The sequence below is a fragment of the Vulpes vulpes genome, unplaced genomic scaffold (assembly GCF_048418805.1).
Source record: "Vulpes vulpes isolate BD-2025 unplaced genomic scaffold, VulVul3 u000000644, whole genome shotgun sequence".
NCBI lineage: Eukaryota > Metazoa > Chordata > Mammalia > Carnivora > Canidae > Vulpes > Vulpes vulpes.
The window spans coordinates 477,446-492,757 of NW_027325787.1; the positions used below are offsets into that span (position 1 = coordinate 477,446).

A 15,312-nucleotide genomic window follows, 5' to 3' on the forward strand; every position below is an offset into this window, starting at 1 on the left:
CTCACCCTTATATCTGTCTCCTATCACATGGAATGGAGCCACTCTTCACTCAGACTACCAAGACAGAAGCCTAGGAGCCCCTACTTCCCTCCACTGCATATCCTGTCACTAGGGTCCTATGAATTGAGGTGGAAAACCTCATTTGAATGCATCTGTTCTTCCACCATTCCCCTAGTTTAGGGCCTGGACTCTTGCAAGGAGGACCCTTTTTAGTAGTGATTGGTATGGCCAAGGGGTGTAATATACAATCTCCTTACTTACTGAGTTCCAACTTTTTATCTAAATACCATGTTCCAATTCCTTCATTAGCCAGAGTAGACTGTCTGGAAAAAAATGGGAAGAGACAGGGGAGTTTCCCTTAGCATTAAAGAGAAATTTTTAGCATTCCACTTAGATACAGAAAAACATCAGGTTAACACTAAAAATTCACTTGTAGCCCAAACACAACAGGCCAGCTTATTCTTAGGATCCTTTTAGTGAATCAGCAAACTCTTCCTGCAGACTCTCTTAAACCACAGTGATTCATTTTGGATGAACACAGAAATACCTCCTAAATAATTTCTCCCAGGTAAGATGAGCAAGGATGCTCCTTGGGCCTCCCAACACAGTTGCTTCCTGGAAGCTTCCCCTAAGAGCATCTGTGATAAAGCACAAACTGCAGACCTGTCTTTGAATCCCAGGCCCTGCCACTTACTCTGCCTTCAGTCAAGTTATACCATCATATAGAGAAAAGGAAGATAATGGTATTTACTTGTAAATATGGCTTAAGTTTAACATCAATAAACATCAACAAAGGGCCAGGTACTACCTCTAGCACCTGGGATTCAAAGATGAAGTTTCCAGCTCTGCCCTAGAGTTTCAGTTTGGTGGGGCAGAGAAAGTACATGAAGAAGGGAAGATTGGGGATGATGGAGAAGAACTGAAAGAGAAGTTATTCAAAATGAGGTAATTAGGTAAACACCCAATGCCTGATACCTGGCTCACTTAATAAATCCTTTTGGTTGATTTTGAACCCCTCCTCCCCCACTAGGACTTAGATTGACCTAGCTTTTCTCTTATCTTTCTGAAAGTTCAGATAAAAAACTACCAACAAGATACCTGATGGTCATTGGCTCTGTTTTTGGAGAAGCTCTCATTTCACTGTAACATGCTCCTCTCTGGAGGCTTGTTATTTTGGGCATCTGCTCTTAGGATCATCCACGAGTGCTATGTAATTGGTACTCACTGGCTCACCTGGAAACAGGTTTCTTAAACTTCTTCCCACCTCCATTAAGGTTTCTCAGGGCAGATATGTTCTGAATTGATTTCTACACAGGAAAAGCTTATAGTCTGGAATGCAGAGAGAAAATGGTGTCTTTTGATTCTAACACTTGATTTTTACCATCAAACCTCATTATCTTACATTATCTGTTATCTCATACAAGAGAATAAAAAGGAAGTAGAGACTGGAAAAAATAAAGTGGAAACTAGAAATTCATGGATAAGAAATGAAATAAACAACTCAGATCACAGTTGCTTTCACAACCTGGACAGTATCAAAGGCAGCAAAGAGTGGTGTGTTATGTTACAAGCTGTGGTGGTTTTAAGATATGTCCACAAATATCTTGAGGCCTAACAACCCTCTCTGTAAGTGTGGGCACTGGGGCTTCCTTTGTGCTCTCCCTCTCTCCTGGATCACTTCCTGTGGACAAAGTCAGATGCCATGTTGTGAAGACACTCAAGCAGCCCTGACGAAAGAGCTCCCTGTAAATAACAGGCCCTAAATCATCAGGTGTCTGAGTGAGCCACCCTGTAAATGAATCCTCCAGCCCCAGTCAAGCCTTCAAATGACTGTGACTCTGGCCAACATCTTGAATGTAACCTCATGAGAAGATATGAGCCAGAACTACCAGCTAAGCCACTCCCAGTTTCCTGACCCACAGGTATTAGGTGAGATATTAAATGTGTATTGCTTGAACCTGCTGAGTATCAGGGTAATTCATAGTGCAAAAATAGATAACTAAGACTCAGGTCAATAGGGTATTCGTGTAACAGTTTCTATAACCAGGATAGTATAATTTCCTTAGTTAAAAAACAATTTCCTCAATTTCTTTTCTCTGGAGCACAGAAATATGATATATACAATTGTGAGTGATAAGACAACACACAGTTAATGCTGGTTCTGCTCCTGCGCTGCTTCCTGGCCCCCACCCCAAAAAAGAAACTACAGTTTTAAAAAACTGGAGCTATAGAACTAAAAGATAGTGTGGGTTGTGACTTTTTTAAAAAAAATTTTTAAACAAGGTATATGATAAGGCAAGTCGTAATGAAAGCAAATGACATTACTAAGTTGTAAGAAATGGGCAAATAGAGCTAGCTAATCCTAGATAACAAAGCATGAATTTTGAATGTTATCAGAATTAGGATTTAGGCATTCATATAATTTCATTTATTTAAAAATATAATTTCTTTTTTAGAAAAAGGTTTTATTTATTTATTCATGATAGACACAGAGAGAGAGAGGCAGAGACATAGGCAGAGGGAGAAGCAGGCTCCCTGCAAGAAGCCCGATGTGGGACTCCATCCCAGGACCCCGGGATCACACCCTGAGCCAAAGGCAGACACTTGACCACTGAGTCACCCAGGTGTCCCTAAAAATATAATTTCTTATTGGAGGTGTGAATTAGAATTAGTACTTAAGGTTTCAAGGTGTCATATCTGCAACCAAAAGAAAGAACATTTTATTATTTATCTCAAAACTGGGGCTCATTTATTCACAATCATGTATCATACACCTGATTTCTCCCAGAAATTATCCTCAAGCTTGGGGATGAACTGATATAAACTATATGTGACATTCAGGAATCACAGAAGGTAGATAAGTGCTTCTTACATGAAAAAGACCTATGGGTCCAATCCCCAAAAATCAAATACCAAAGGCAGGGGAGTGGGACCTAGAAATCTCCATGTTTTTAAACCCATAATTGATTCCAATGCTTAAGCTGGTGGTTCTCCACTACACAAAGGTGAACAATAATACAGTACAACCTAAGTCACAGGGATGAAAGGTACAGCATGGGAACAGAGCCAATGGTATTATTTTTTAATATTTTATTTATTTATTCATGACAAACACAGAATGAGAGACAGAGAGAGGCAGAGACACAGGAAGAAGGGAGAAGCAGGCTTCGTGCAGGGAGCCCGATGTGGGACTCAATCCTGGGACTCCAGGACCACGCTGTGGGCCAAAGGCAGGCGCCAAACCACTGAGCCATTGAGGGATTCCAGCCATCCAGGGATCCCATGGAGCCAATGATATTGTAATAGCATTTTATGGTGACAGATGGTGGCTACATTTGTGGTGAGCATAGCATAATATATAGGGTTGCTGAATCACTATGTTGTACACCTGAAACTAATGTAACATTGTGTGTCAGCTATATTTCAATGAAAAGAAAATAGAATACAACCCATTTTCTGAGCACCTGATCTTGTACTGGAGGTGTTCGGTGCTGGGGGTGCCACTGTATCCCAGAAAATAGGCACCATGAGATTAGAAGCATAAGACTTGATCCCAGTAAGGGGGAGATGATGGTCACCATAGGCAGAGGATACAGTATCTTTAGGGATAGGGAAGGGAGAGCACACGAGGAACCCAACCACACCTTCAGATGTGGAATCATACCACTCGGTAGGCTTGAAGACTAAGTTAAAGAATAAAGTAGTATATTCATGCATTCTGAGATTTTTCCATTGGAAAGAGACCTAACTGACCCTCTACTACAACTCTCTCACTTCATAGAAGAAAAACTCTAGATGTTGACCCAAGGTCATACAACAAGGACAGGCACAGAACCTAGTTCCTGTGACTCTAGTTTGAATGTACTTTCTTCTTGACTGGCTCCTCTTAGGAGTAAAAGGCGTCTTCAAGAACCAGAATGAGGCCAAAGTATATTTCTCAATTCTAAAAAGTGTATGTTGTTACTATAGCATACTATCTCAGGAGCTATCAATCTGGGGCATTTTTGAAAAGATACAATCAACAAAGAAAAAGCAAGGTGGATGTAAAAAATGGTCTTTGAAGCTATTTCGGTTGCTACTGTCAGAAAAATGTTTGAATTTAAACTCTAGTAGGCATAAAATAAGCTTATAGAAAATACTAGTTTTGGAATCTGAATCAATGACCTAGAAATAAATCTCAGAGAGGGATAAGCAAAATTTTGAAAGAGAAGAATCAAAGAAAATAAAAACGTTATTTCCAAATGGTTTGTAAAAATAATGTTTTTGAGTTACAGTGAAAATAGGTACATTTTAAATCTACAGGTATTAATAACAGGCTGGCATTTTGTTACTAGTCAGGGAAGGAGTGGATTTCCTTCAAGGGGGTTTTTACTGGAAATAGCTGAAGGATCTTGTATTACAGTCTCACCAATAACACAGACCTTTTCAGGGTCTTTGCTATCTGACATCCACTTTCACCACTTTTCTGAAAGGTCAAACTTTTGTCCTTCTCCTGTACCAAATCAAACTCAGACTCTCATTTTCATTTCTTGACTTCTCTGTTTACTGTCTTCCTGAAATACTCTCCTCCCCACCCTTTTTTTTCCCCCCATGAAACTGCAGTTTCCTGGATCTCCTCTGACCATTCCTTGTCTGGCTTCCCTCTAACCATGGTGCCCTCTCAAAGCTCTTCCTGGTCCACTTCTCTTTCTAACCCTCCATTTATGCTAACATAACACCACGATTCTCCTACTTGTCTAGGCTCCCAGCCCTTGGAGCTAACCTGGGTCATTCTCGTAGCATTGCTTCCCAATATCCAATCAGCTTTTGAGGCTATCCTCTTCCTTCTGGATAACATTTCTAAGACTTGACCTTCCTTTCACATATCCATCTCCTTTATCCTTGAAGCAGAATTAGGCCCCAGTCAGTGGCAATGGCTTCCAGTGGACCAGCCACTTCTTTATTCTATGGTACAACCTGCAGCAAGTAAATGCCTTTCTCATCATATCCCTTCCTTGTCCAAGAATCAGTACCTGCCCAGCTGAATCCAACCTCAGCACCCCTAACCTGGAAAGACTTTCCCCTTTGTGGGTCAAAACGAATACATTGTTAAGATCCATCATCTTGATGATGCCTCCACCACCTAACTCCCTTTCATAGTGAATTTTATTTTTCCCTGCAGTCACATCTGGAATGCTCACATCTCACAATTATTGCAATGAGAAGGCAGTTATTGTAGATGCCACAGTAATGGAGGAGGTGGCAGCAAAAGGGTTTCCATATATATTTCCTAAATTGAATTGTATCACAGCTATGCCAAAGCTTAATTTTAATCATGTAAAGATTGAGAGAGAATAGAAAGCACATCTTGCTTCAATTTTAATGGTTATTACTTTAATTTCTTAAAGTATAATAACAGAAACACTAAAAGCATTTTTTTTAATTAGAAAAATCACAGGGACAAAATCTCTAAATATTTTTCTTAGTTTTCCCTCCTCTGATATTTTAGATAGATTTTAACATTTGCCTCAAATGTTTTAAGATGCTATAAAACAGTGACTGTGTAGATGGGACAGTTTTTAGTGCCTATAGAAGAGTATTTTTTCCTACATTTATTTCATAAGAGATGAACAGTTGACACTTTTGTTTTCTAGTTTGCTTTTGGCAATACTTTCTTCATCACTGTAAAAGAAATTTAGAATTATATTATTACAGCATTATAAAACGATTCTGAAAGAATCATACAAAATCATTATAGAAATGTTAGAAAATACACAAACGACTGGAAGGGATCCATATGACCAAATCTAACAATTCTGCAGAACATATCAATACAGCAAAGAAAATCTTGGAGCTCTAATAATAAGTTTAGGGAAAACAGAATAAAAGGAAACTACAAATGTAAACTTAGTAGGCCTTAGATGTTCTTCCCTTCCCTGCCTATACCCACACCTCTCTCACCCTCTGCAAGCCTACTCTCACCCTAGCAATTGTTCCTCATTTTATCTCACTCATGGGATGGGGCTGTGAATAAACTGCCCATTTTCTTCCCAAAAATGGTCTATTTTCTTCCCAAATAGATCACCTGAAGTTCCCTGACCATAGGAAGTATGCCTTTTATTTCTCTGTATCCCCAGCAACTAGGAGGCATCCCGCACACCAACGTTGCTGATGAGGGTGTGTATGTTCCTTTTTATTTTTTTTTTAAAGACTTTATTTATATATTTGAGAGAGAGAGAGCACAAGAGCAGGGGGGGTTGCAGAGGGAGAGGTAGAAGCAGACTCCCCACTGAGTAGGGAGCCCAAGGATGGGGCTCCAATCCCAGGATCTGGAGATCATGACCTAAGCAGAAGGCAGATGCTTAATGGACTGAGCCACCCAGGTACCCCTCACCTTTTCATTTTAATATCTATGTGATACTAACAAAATATAGTTGTTTGGGAAGAAAAGAACTGGGATTAAAAATTTTAAAGCCATATCTACATATATATATTTTTGCCTTATTTATAAATATTTCTGCAGAATTCAATATAGCCTTGTATCACTTAGACAAGTAAATATTCTCAGAAATGAAACGATTCCCATAAAAAAAATAACCTGAAAATTCATGTATTCTGAATTTAAAAATGTCTTTAGGGACACCTGGGTGGCTCAGTGGTTGAGTGTCTGCCTTTGGCTCAGGTCATGATCCTGGGGTCCTGGGATCAAGTCCCACATCAGGCTCCCCAAAGGGAGCCTGCTTCTCCCTCTGCCTATGTCTCTGCCTCTCTCTGTGTCTCTCATGAATAATTAAATAAAATCTTAAAAAAAAATAATAAAAATGTCTTTAAACTTAGATAAGGTAGTTGATCATCAAACTTTTCATTAACCAATAAGCCTTATTTGTTACCTTCCTCCCCTCCTGCCAAACTCCAATTTATAAAGTTATTCTAATACATCCAATGAGGAACATTGTAACTTTTTAAAAATAATAGTTTTAAATAATGCATAATTATTTTATCTTATCCTGGAATTATCCTAAACAAACAGATCTACATATTTTTTTTTGAATTCCACCCACCACAGCCACACACATAGCCGTTTTGAAGGTCACAGACACCCAAGTTCAAATGCCTACAACATAGGGATGTCAGAGACAACATAGGGATGTCAGAGACAACAATTACTGGATAACCTGAGCCATTCTAGCAGATTGGTGACTGAATATCAGGAGGAAGGCTGGTGTGGGGACCCTCAGGATGGTCCCATTATCCACTCTAAAAATAATTCCCTTCCCATCTGCTTGCTGATGCCCACATTTCTCTAACATTCTACAAGTAGACAAAAAGTTTAAAATATAAATACCTCCGGGCCATCAGCATTGTCTGGCTCTTCCTTAGGACCCACTGGACTCTGCCCCCACTGCTGGAGCATCCCTGTGATCTGGGAGGGAAGGATCCCACCCAAGCTCCAGGGATGTGCTGCCAATGAGCAGGATGCCACCTCCTTGCCCACGGTGACTGGTTCTCAGATTAGCAGACACCACTCACCTTAGGGAGGAGCTCAGGACTTCTGACTCTCCTTCTGAGGAGAGCAGCTCTCAGCTCAGGCTGTGGGGGCTGGAGATACCACAGTCAGTGCTGTAACCACAAGGGGCGTCAGGTCAGTCACAGAGGAGAGGACACAGCCAAGGGCAAATCTGAAGAGTACCAGAGAGGCAGAGCGGAGCCCAAGCCCCAGTCAAATTATACCCAAGTGTATCTCCCTACTCCTGGGTTCAGGTGTGTGAACAAACAGATTTCGCTTATTACTTAAGGCAATTTGAGTTACAGCTGGTCACACATTTACATCTTAGGAGAAGGCAACAGACTGATTCAAAACTGCATCATAAAGCCCATGTAAATCCTTCAGACAGGTCATCTCTTGAAATGAGGTGTTGATTTAGAGACAGGCAGGTGAGCCCTGGGCATCTGAAGGAGGAAGAGATGTCACAGAAAGAAGAAAAGACATTTTTAGAAAAGGATGACTTGGAGGTCTGAACAATCTCTTTAAAATGTCACTTTTTGCCTTAGCCTTGCTTGTTAGGGAACCTGAATTTTAAAAGAGCTAGGTTTTTCAATTACAGGAGTTTAGACACTGTCAGGGGTGACAGGAAAGATACTTTGGAGTGGGGGCCTTGATGGGCAGCCCTCAAATCACAAATCACACAGAGGAGGCAACAACAGCGTATCCTGTGCTCCCCTCAGATTTTAATTTAATTTAATTTTATTTTTTATCTTTTTTAGATTTTAGTTTATGAATAGATTTCCCTTCTCTAAACCTCAGTTACACGTATAGTCAGGGCCACACAGTCACTCCTTTGCTTAAAAGCTTAAAGTCAAGGGGCACCCGGGTGGCTCAGAGGTTGAGCGTCTGCCTTCGGCTCAGGGTGTGATCCCGGGGTCATGGGATCAAGTCCTGCATCAGGCTCCCCACAGGGAGCCTGCTTCTCCCTCTGCCTCTGTCTATAAATAAATAAAATCTTTAACATAACAAAAAAGTTTAAAGTCAGGCCCTAGATCTTTGAGGTCCCAAGCCTCTGATGCGGCTACAACACTGTAGCTTTGTTTGTCTCTGGGCTCCTGTGGCCATGGGTCCTCCCTCTGCAAGCCTCACTGGCAGTTCCTCATAGGCACCATGGATTCTTTCTCCACCAGGTTTTGCAAACACTGTGCAATTTGCCTAAGATGCTCTCCACGTGGCCTGGCTGTCCCCACTCTCTTCATGGGTTGACCCGACAGGATCCCAGGTCTTTCCTGACAACCTCTCCCTGGAGAGAAGCCACTCCAACGCCCAGGTCAATCAGGGCCCTTATGGCAGTTATGATACCCTTTGCTTAATCTAATGTGGCAGGGAGAGAGACTTCTGATGGTCTAATTTTAAAGTAATTATTTACCTAAGGTCTACTTTCCTGATTTGACTATACCAAAGTGCGAAGGCAGGAACAGGGCTATTTGCTCATCATCAGTTGATAGGGCCTGAATTTGCTCAAGGATCTCATGATTTCTGGTCTCTATTGACTGTGACACCTGTGTCTCTTTCCTGAGGCCAGTGTCCATGCCTTACACATAATTCACCCCTATAATCACTGGGTCACTGATGTCCTCAGCCAATAACTCTAGCCCTTGCCAGCCCACTCCCCAAACCTCATCCCCAATGGAGCTTCTACTGCTGCCTTACTATATTATATATTAACACTTGGCCTTTTCTAGAACTAATGAGTTCAAAAACAGCACAAAGAAGTGATAAGAAGCAGGACTGCCTTAGGGAAGCTAGCCCCACAGAGCAAACTCCACGTTGAGCTGTTCTTCCCTGTTATATCCCAACATAACTTCCCTTGCTCTGCCTTAATCTTTTCTTTCACCTTATTTTAGGTCCTGAATAATCCATACTTGTTTAATAAGCATTTTTTAAATAATGCAAATGCCTCTGGGAGGATGAAGGGGCTATTATTAGTCATGCATACTTTAGTGTGAATTAGTTTAATCAAAGTATTTCCCTACTATCATCCACCTGAGATCAAGTACAATGAGGAAATTAGAGTTTTGATGGGACGCAGAGTGGCAGATGAGCAGCTAGTGATTTTAGAACAGCATGGTACAAGGACCCTGGGGACCTTGGGAAGACAATGAAGAACGGGTGAGCCTTAGAGCCCAGAAAAACAGAGAAGAGACTGCTCCTCCTTTTTCTTCTTATATTTTAACACTAACAGGACACATAGGCTTTAGGGGTATGGGTCAACCACATCAGGAATTAAAGATGCCTACTGGACTAGCCTCGGAAATTAAGCATTATTTTATTATACTTTCTGAGCCTTACATGCTAGGTTCCAGATTCAACTTCCCCAAACTTTGGAAATAAATCCATTCTTAGCTGGGGACAAACTTTCTTTGTTTCTTCCAAACAGGAAAATTCTGAACTATGCCCATTATAAGTGTGCAGTAAATAACTGTTTAGCTGGTGGATCAATACTGTGTGATCTGATCACTGAATCGAAGAACTGGCCCTGAGGAGAAGCCCAGAAGGACTGAGAGAAAATAAAAATTTCTTTTTGATCAGCTTCCAAGGCCTTCATGCAGTTTGTAGGATGGAGTGGCCTTCAAATGAAGCATTAGATTTCAACCATCACTGTGTACAAGACTGTGTGGTCCTCAGGAAGAGTTCATGATATGAAATATTCTTACTACAAGGAAAGATATTGGGATTTTTGCATCAAGCCCCACCGAAACGAGGCACACAGAAGTACCTATATGAAAAGACAACTAGAATTAGATAGTGGACTATCTTATGTAAAATGCTCTCCTGAAAACACTGCAACTGGGGAGTTCTCTTCCCGGGTTCTCAAGCACCAAGTACTCATCTTCAACCATGCTGTCAGCCTGAGGTCCCTTCTAGGGGAGACTTGCTCCTATCTCTACATGGCAGTTCCTTCTTTTAAGCATTCTATAAGTCAGATTAAAGCCTTTATTTATTTTTCCTGTGGCCAAATAAAGACAAATCTGCAAGCCAAGGATAAAGACACTTCCAACTCTGCCTTTGATACCCGTTTCACATTAAGTAATTGACTTCCCTCATTAGGACCAGGGGAAAATGACATTCACACCATTCACAAGAATACCGGAAACCAGGCATTGTTCAAATCCTGCTTGCTTTCTCATAGAAACAAATGTGTGGACACTTGGTCTCCGTCCAGCATGGTAAGGAAATATAATTACACTTAGCCAAAAATCTCACATGCCTGTTCCCTTCACCCGTCACACTTTAGGAATGATAAATCCAGCTTATTCAAAGACTTTAACCACCCAGATACTGATGACAATGTTTGGATGAGAAGAAAAAGTATGAGATTCATTCAAGAGAGGCTACCCTGGGGTGCAGGGTAGCCCAAAGGCCACAGAGCTTGGCCCAGTTGTCCTTTCCACACCACTTCTGATCACCAAACCTTGTGGCATTCTGACTTCCACCAGGTAAAAAATTTTATACGCTTCCATGATATTATTAGAATTAGTGGATTAAATGACAAGGCTCTGGTATTGTTAAAAGAATGAGTTTTATAATCTGTAAGACCTACTTTGCATTCTGGTTTGGAGAACATGAGTTCTGCTTCAGTATAAAATGGTGCACGGTGATAACAGCCACCACTCGTTGCTATAAAGGATAAATGAAAAAAAGTGCTAACCACGTTTGGTCCAAAATAGGTGATAAAAGTATTGAGCTAGTAGTATAATGACAACATCTTAAGGGTGACCTCACAAAGAATCTAGTGACTTAACTTTCAAGGTCAGCAAGACCAAGAAGTGTGCTAATGCTCCCACACATGATAAAGAAAGCAGCCCCCAGAAGCCTCAGCTTCATTGTAGGCTAAGTTGTCAGCAAGGAGATACACTCATTCTTAGGGGACACAAGAAACAAAACTCTCTTTAGGGTCTTGCCTCCTGAGACAGGTTTGGAGAACTCCTCTCTTTCCTGATGATACAGAAGATAGAATTTGGAAGGGAAATGAGATGGGCTTCCCCAATTCCCAAGGACAGTGAAGTTGGTAGAGTACACATAATATTTTCCCAATTTCTCAAATGCCTGGGTAATGTCCCCTCAGCATTATAAATATAGAAAGCATTCATAAGCTGTTTCTATAATGATGGAAATGAACTGTATCTAGAATTAGACCTCAAACTAAAATAATTTCTAATTAGTCTTAGCTTGAGCAAATATGAGAGCACTTAATTTGCAAGGCAACAGTCCCTCCTTATCCACAGGGGATTTGTTCCAAGACCCCAGGGGTGTCTAAATTAGCAGATAGTACCAAACCCTATTCATACTATTTTTTCCTATACATACATACCTATGGTAAAGTTTAGTTTATAAGTTAGGCACAGTAAGAGATTACAGACATACCCCAGAGATACTGTGGGTTGGTTCCAAACCACTGCAATAAAGTGAATATCACAATTAAGAAACTGAAATGAATTTTTGGTTTCCTGGTGCACAAAAAAGTTATATTTACACTCTACTTGTAGTCTATTAAGTGTGCAATAGCAAGAATCTAAAGAAAACCCAATGTGCACACCTTAATTTAAAAAAAACTTATTGCTAAAAATGCTAACCATCAATCAAGCTTTCAGCAAGTCATAATCACTGATTATAGATCATTGTAACAATAATGATGGAAAGTTTGGAATAGTACAAGAATTACCAAAATGTGATAGAAACATGAAGTGAGCAAATGCTATTGGGAAAATGGTGCCAATAGACTTGTTTGATGCAGGGTTGCCACAAATCTTCAATTTGTAAAAAAATGTAATACTTGCAAAGTGTAATAAAGCAAAGTGCAATAAAACGAGGTATGCCAGTACCAGCAATAGCTAATTATACAGAAAATTTTAACAATGTATTTTAATAAAAGTTAGGTGAACGTGGTCTCTCTCAAAATATCTTATTGTGCTGCAATAGATGTTCTTGTGATGATGTGAGATGACAAAATGCCTATGTGATGAGATGAGGTGAATGACACAGGCATTGTGATGTAGTGTGAAGCTTCTATTGACCTCAAGATACATTCAGAAGGAGGATCATCTGCTTCTGGATTGAAGTGGAGTGCAGGTAACTAAAACTGCAGACAGTAAATATGCAGATAAACGGGATCACTAATTTCATGACATATCTACCATCCAAAAGGGTAAAACACTGAACCTCTCCAGGATTTCTCCCATGAAGACATGCAGATATACCATTTTCCTGTTGGATGCAGTAGGGTTCTTATGGGAAGACATTATTCTCCACCCCACTAAAATCCACATGAAAATCCAACAAATATGTTGTAATTCATAGCAATCCAGTAATTCTAACCACAAACTAAATTTCCCTAAGCTTGTTGCAAAAATTTATTATGTCATAGTGAAGACATATAAAGAGTGAATATATGTAACAAATAGTTGCATTGTGAAGCATGATAATAAAACCAAGACTTGCAAAGTCACCCCCTGACTTAACTAGAAAGGGACCAGCAATGTTGTAGCTACCTGTGTGGTCCTTCCTGATCGCAGCCCTGTGCCTAACCTTCAGAAGTAATCACTCTCCTGAATTTTGAATTTATCATTCCCTTGCTTTTCAAAAACTTTGAGACCTTATCTCCAAACGCATCTACAGTTTGCACCACAGAAAGTGGGTGGAGCTGAGCTATAAGATGGCTTAGCTGTTGCCATTCTTCCTTAATAGGCGTTTTGTGCCCTGCTCCTCATCTCCCAAGAGAATCAGCCAGTTTTAGGGCCACTTTCAGGCTCTGCCATAGCGGTCACATATTTCCCTTCATTCTCACTCAGCATAGGTGTCCGTCTATATAGCTGTTGTCTGAAAAAGAGGTAGAACTTTCTGCCACTGATATGAATCTTTGTACTAGTTGTTACTACAGAACAGACTCGAGGTTGACTCCCCTATTGGTGAGGAGGTCCTCTTGCCCTGAGTGGAGTTAGCAACAACGTAGAGACACTGTCTGGGCACCTCTCTATGACTGTACTACAACCACCTCCCCAGTTCCTCTTTATTAACAAGTAACAAAGCAGAGGACCTTTACTGCCTGGTTGACCATCTAATTTGGACAACATATTTGCTACTAATTCTCATGGACTTTCTTCAAATCCTGTTAGGGACCATGATTTCCTCATCCTTCTTCCAGAAAGCCATGTCACTGTCAGCATCCCATCCTTGTTGATAAAACTGTTAAGAACTGTGAAGGATCTGGGAATTCAGCCTCCCTGCAAGCTACCAAGGCAGACTGCCATGGATTCATGGACACTGGCAGAAGACCCAGGATTACTGGTTCACAGGCAAAGGACTCCATTACTCATGGCACAGCCAGCAGCGTGAGGGTCAGCACATTTGTGTCAGTTCCCTTTACCCACAAGTCCTATGGGATGATGCAGATGAGCCCTGATAGATATTTACACATACAGAGGGGGTTGCATTACAGAAGGGAAGCTTGAGTTTAGGGAGCCCAAGTCTTTTAAAATAGTTGGTAAGCATGCCCGCTTTTTGTTCTGGAATGAGACCTTAACTCTATCTTCTAAGCCTGTTCACTATCCAAACATCTTTGAAAAGATATCCTGGAACAAATGTAAGTCAATGCCTTGTTCATAAGATGTTTAGACACAAGAGAGTTCCATTGAGAAAAATGGCTTATTATCTGTTATACTTGAAAATTGTTTAAAAGCTTTATTGTATTGTTTTAAATTGTATCTTGAACCCAGAAATGACAGTCCTGTTCATAAAGCCTCTTGGAAGAGTATGTGTCTGTGTGCAACAAAGGGTTCCCAAAAAGGTTTATATTGACAAATATGAGGTTTATAGGTTCAGACATTCAGAAGTTTTGAGGGAATCTTTCTGACTCAGTGTTTTTCCTCTCTTGGGCAAGAATAGTAATTTTGCTCTGTAATATGAGCTTGGAATTTAATCAAGAATTCTAAAAGTCATAAAGATCTGTTATAAGATGAAACTATAAAAATACTGAATGTTCTAGCCAGTGGCCAACAAGCCTCCTTGATACGATGGAAGCTCATCGTTATAGTGAAGCCCCTACCTCACATTATCCTACAATTTGCACCTTTTCCTCCCAAATCTGCCAGTTTTCCCATGTTACTAATGTACTGACCTCTTCTTTACAATACCCCATAATTTATACCTTTTCTTTAAGTCCATCATATTCCTTGCATTACTAACGGGCTGACCTCCCCTTTATATTATCCTGCAATTTACACCTCTTCCCCCTGACTCCAGCAGATTTCCCGCACCACTCCTAATGGACTGACATCTCCCAATTTGTACTGCATTTCTTGCAATTTGTGCTCCTATTTTCAGAAAAGCTGTGGGGGAAGCTGCATTGTTACTGTGTGTCTAGAGCAAAAGAACAGAGACTGCTGAGAGGTAGTGCTCTGAACCTCCCCACAACCCTGTGGACTCCCAACTCAGGAAGGTGTCAGGAAATGATTAAGTAGGATGACGATCCTGAGCTGATGGCTAAGAAAATGGTGAAAAGGAAGACGAAAGGTTCCTAATCTGTCCTTTAGGAGAGCTCCAGGGGCTCTGCAGAATGAGAAAAATCTATAACGAATTATTGCAAACTACATCTGAAACAAATGATGTACTATATGTTGGCTAATTGAATTTAAATAAAAAAAAATCTTTAACGACTAGCTTAATTTACATTTAACATATTCTTTCACTACATTATATGAAAGGGATGTTTTTTCATATATTAACAATTTCCTTAAGTTGGTACTATTGTTATTTGTCGTATCTCTTCCTGGTTACTCTACGGTAAG

The 15,312-nt window shown here is 40.4% G+C and overlaps 1 protein-coding gene across 2 annotated transcripts in view; it reads right to left on the minus strand.

Annotated features, from left to right (window-relative positions):
• Positions 1 to 15,312, minus strand: part of EFCAB11 (EF-hand calcium binding domain 11) — a 144,738-nt gene that overhangs the window by 62,156 nt on the left and 67,270 nt on the right. The window contains exons 6-7 of one of the 2 annotated variants that reach the window (XR_011999208.1): positions 7,510 to 7,599; positions 5,385 to 5,661 (exon numbers count right to left, since the gene is read on the minus strand). The exons of the other annotated variant lie outside the window; for it this stretch is intronic. The gene's annotated coding sequence lies outside the window, so the exon portion shown is untranslated. Of the gene's footprint in view, positions 1 to 5,384; positions 5,662 to 7,509; positions 7,600 to 15,312 lie in introns of those variants that run through there. 2 annotated transcript variants of the gene reach the window in all.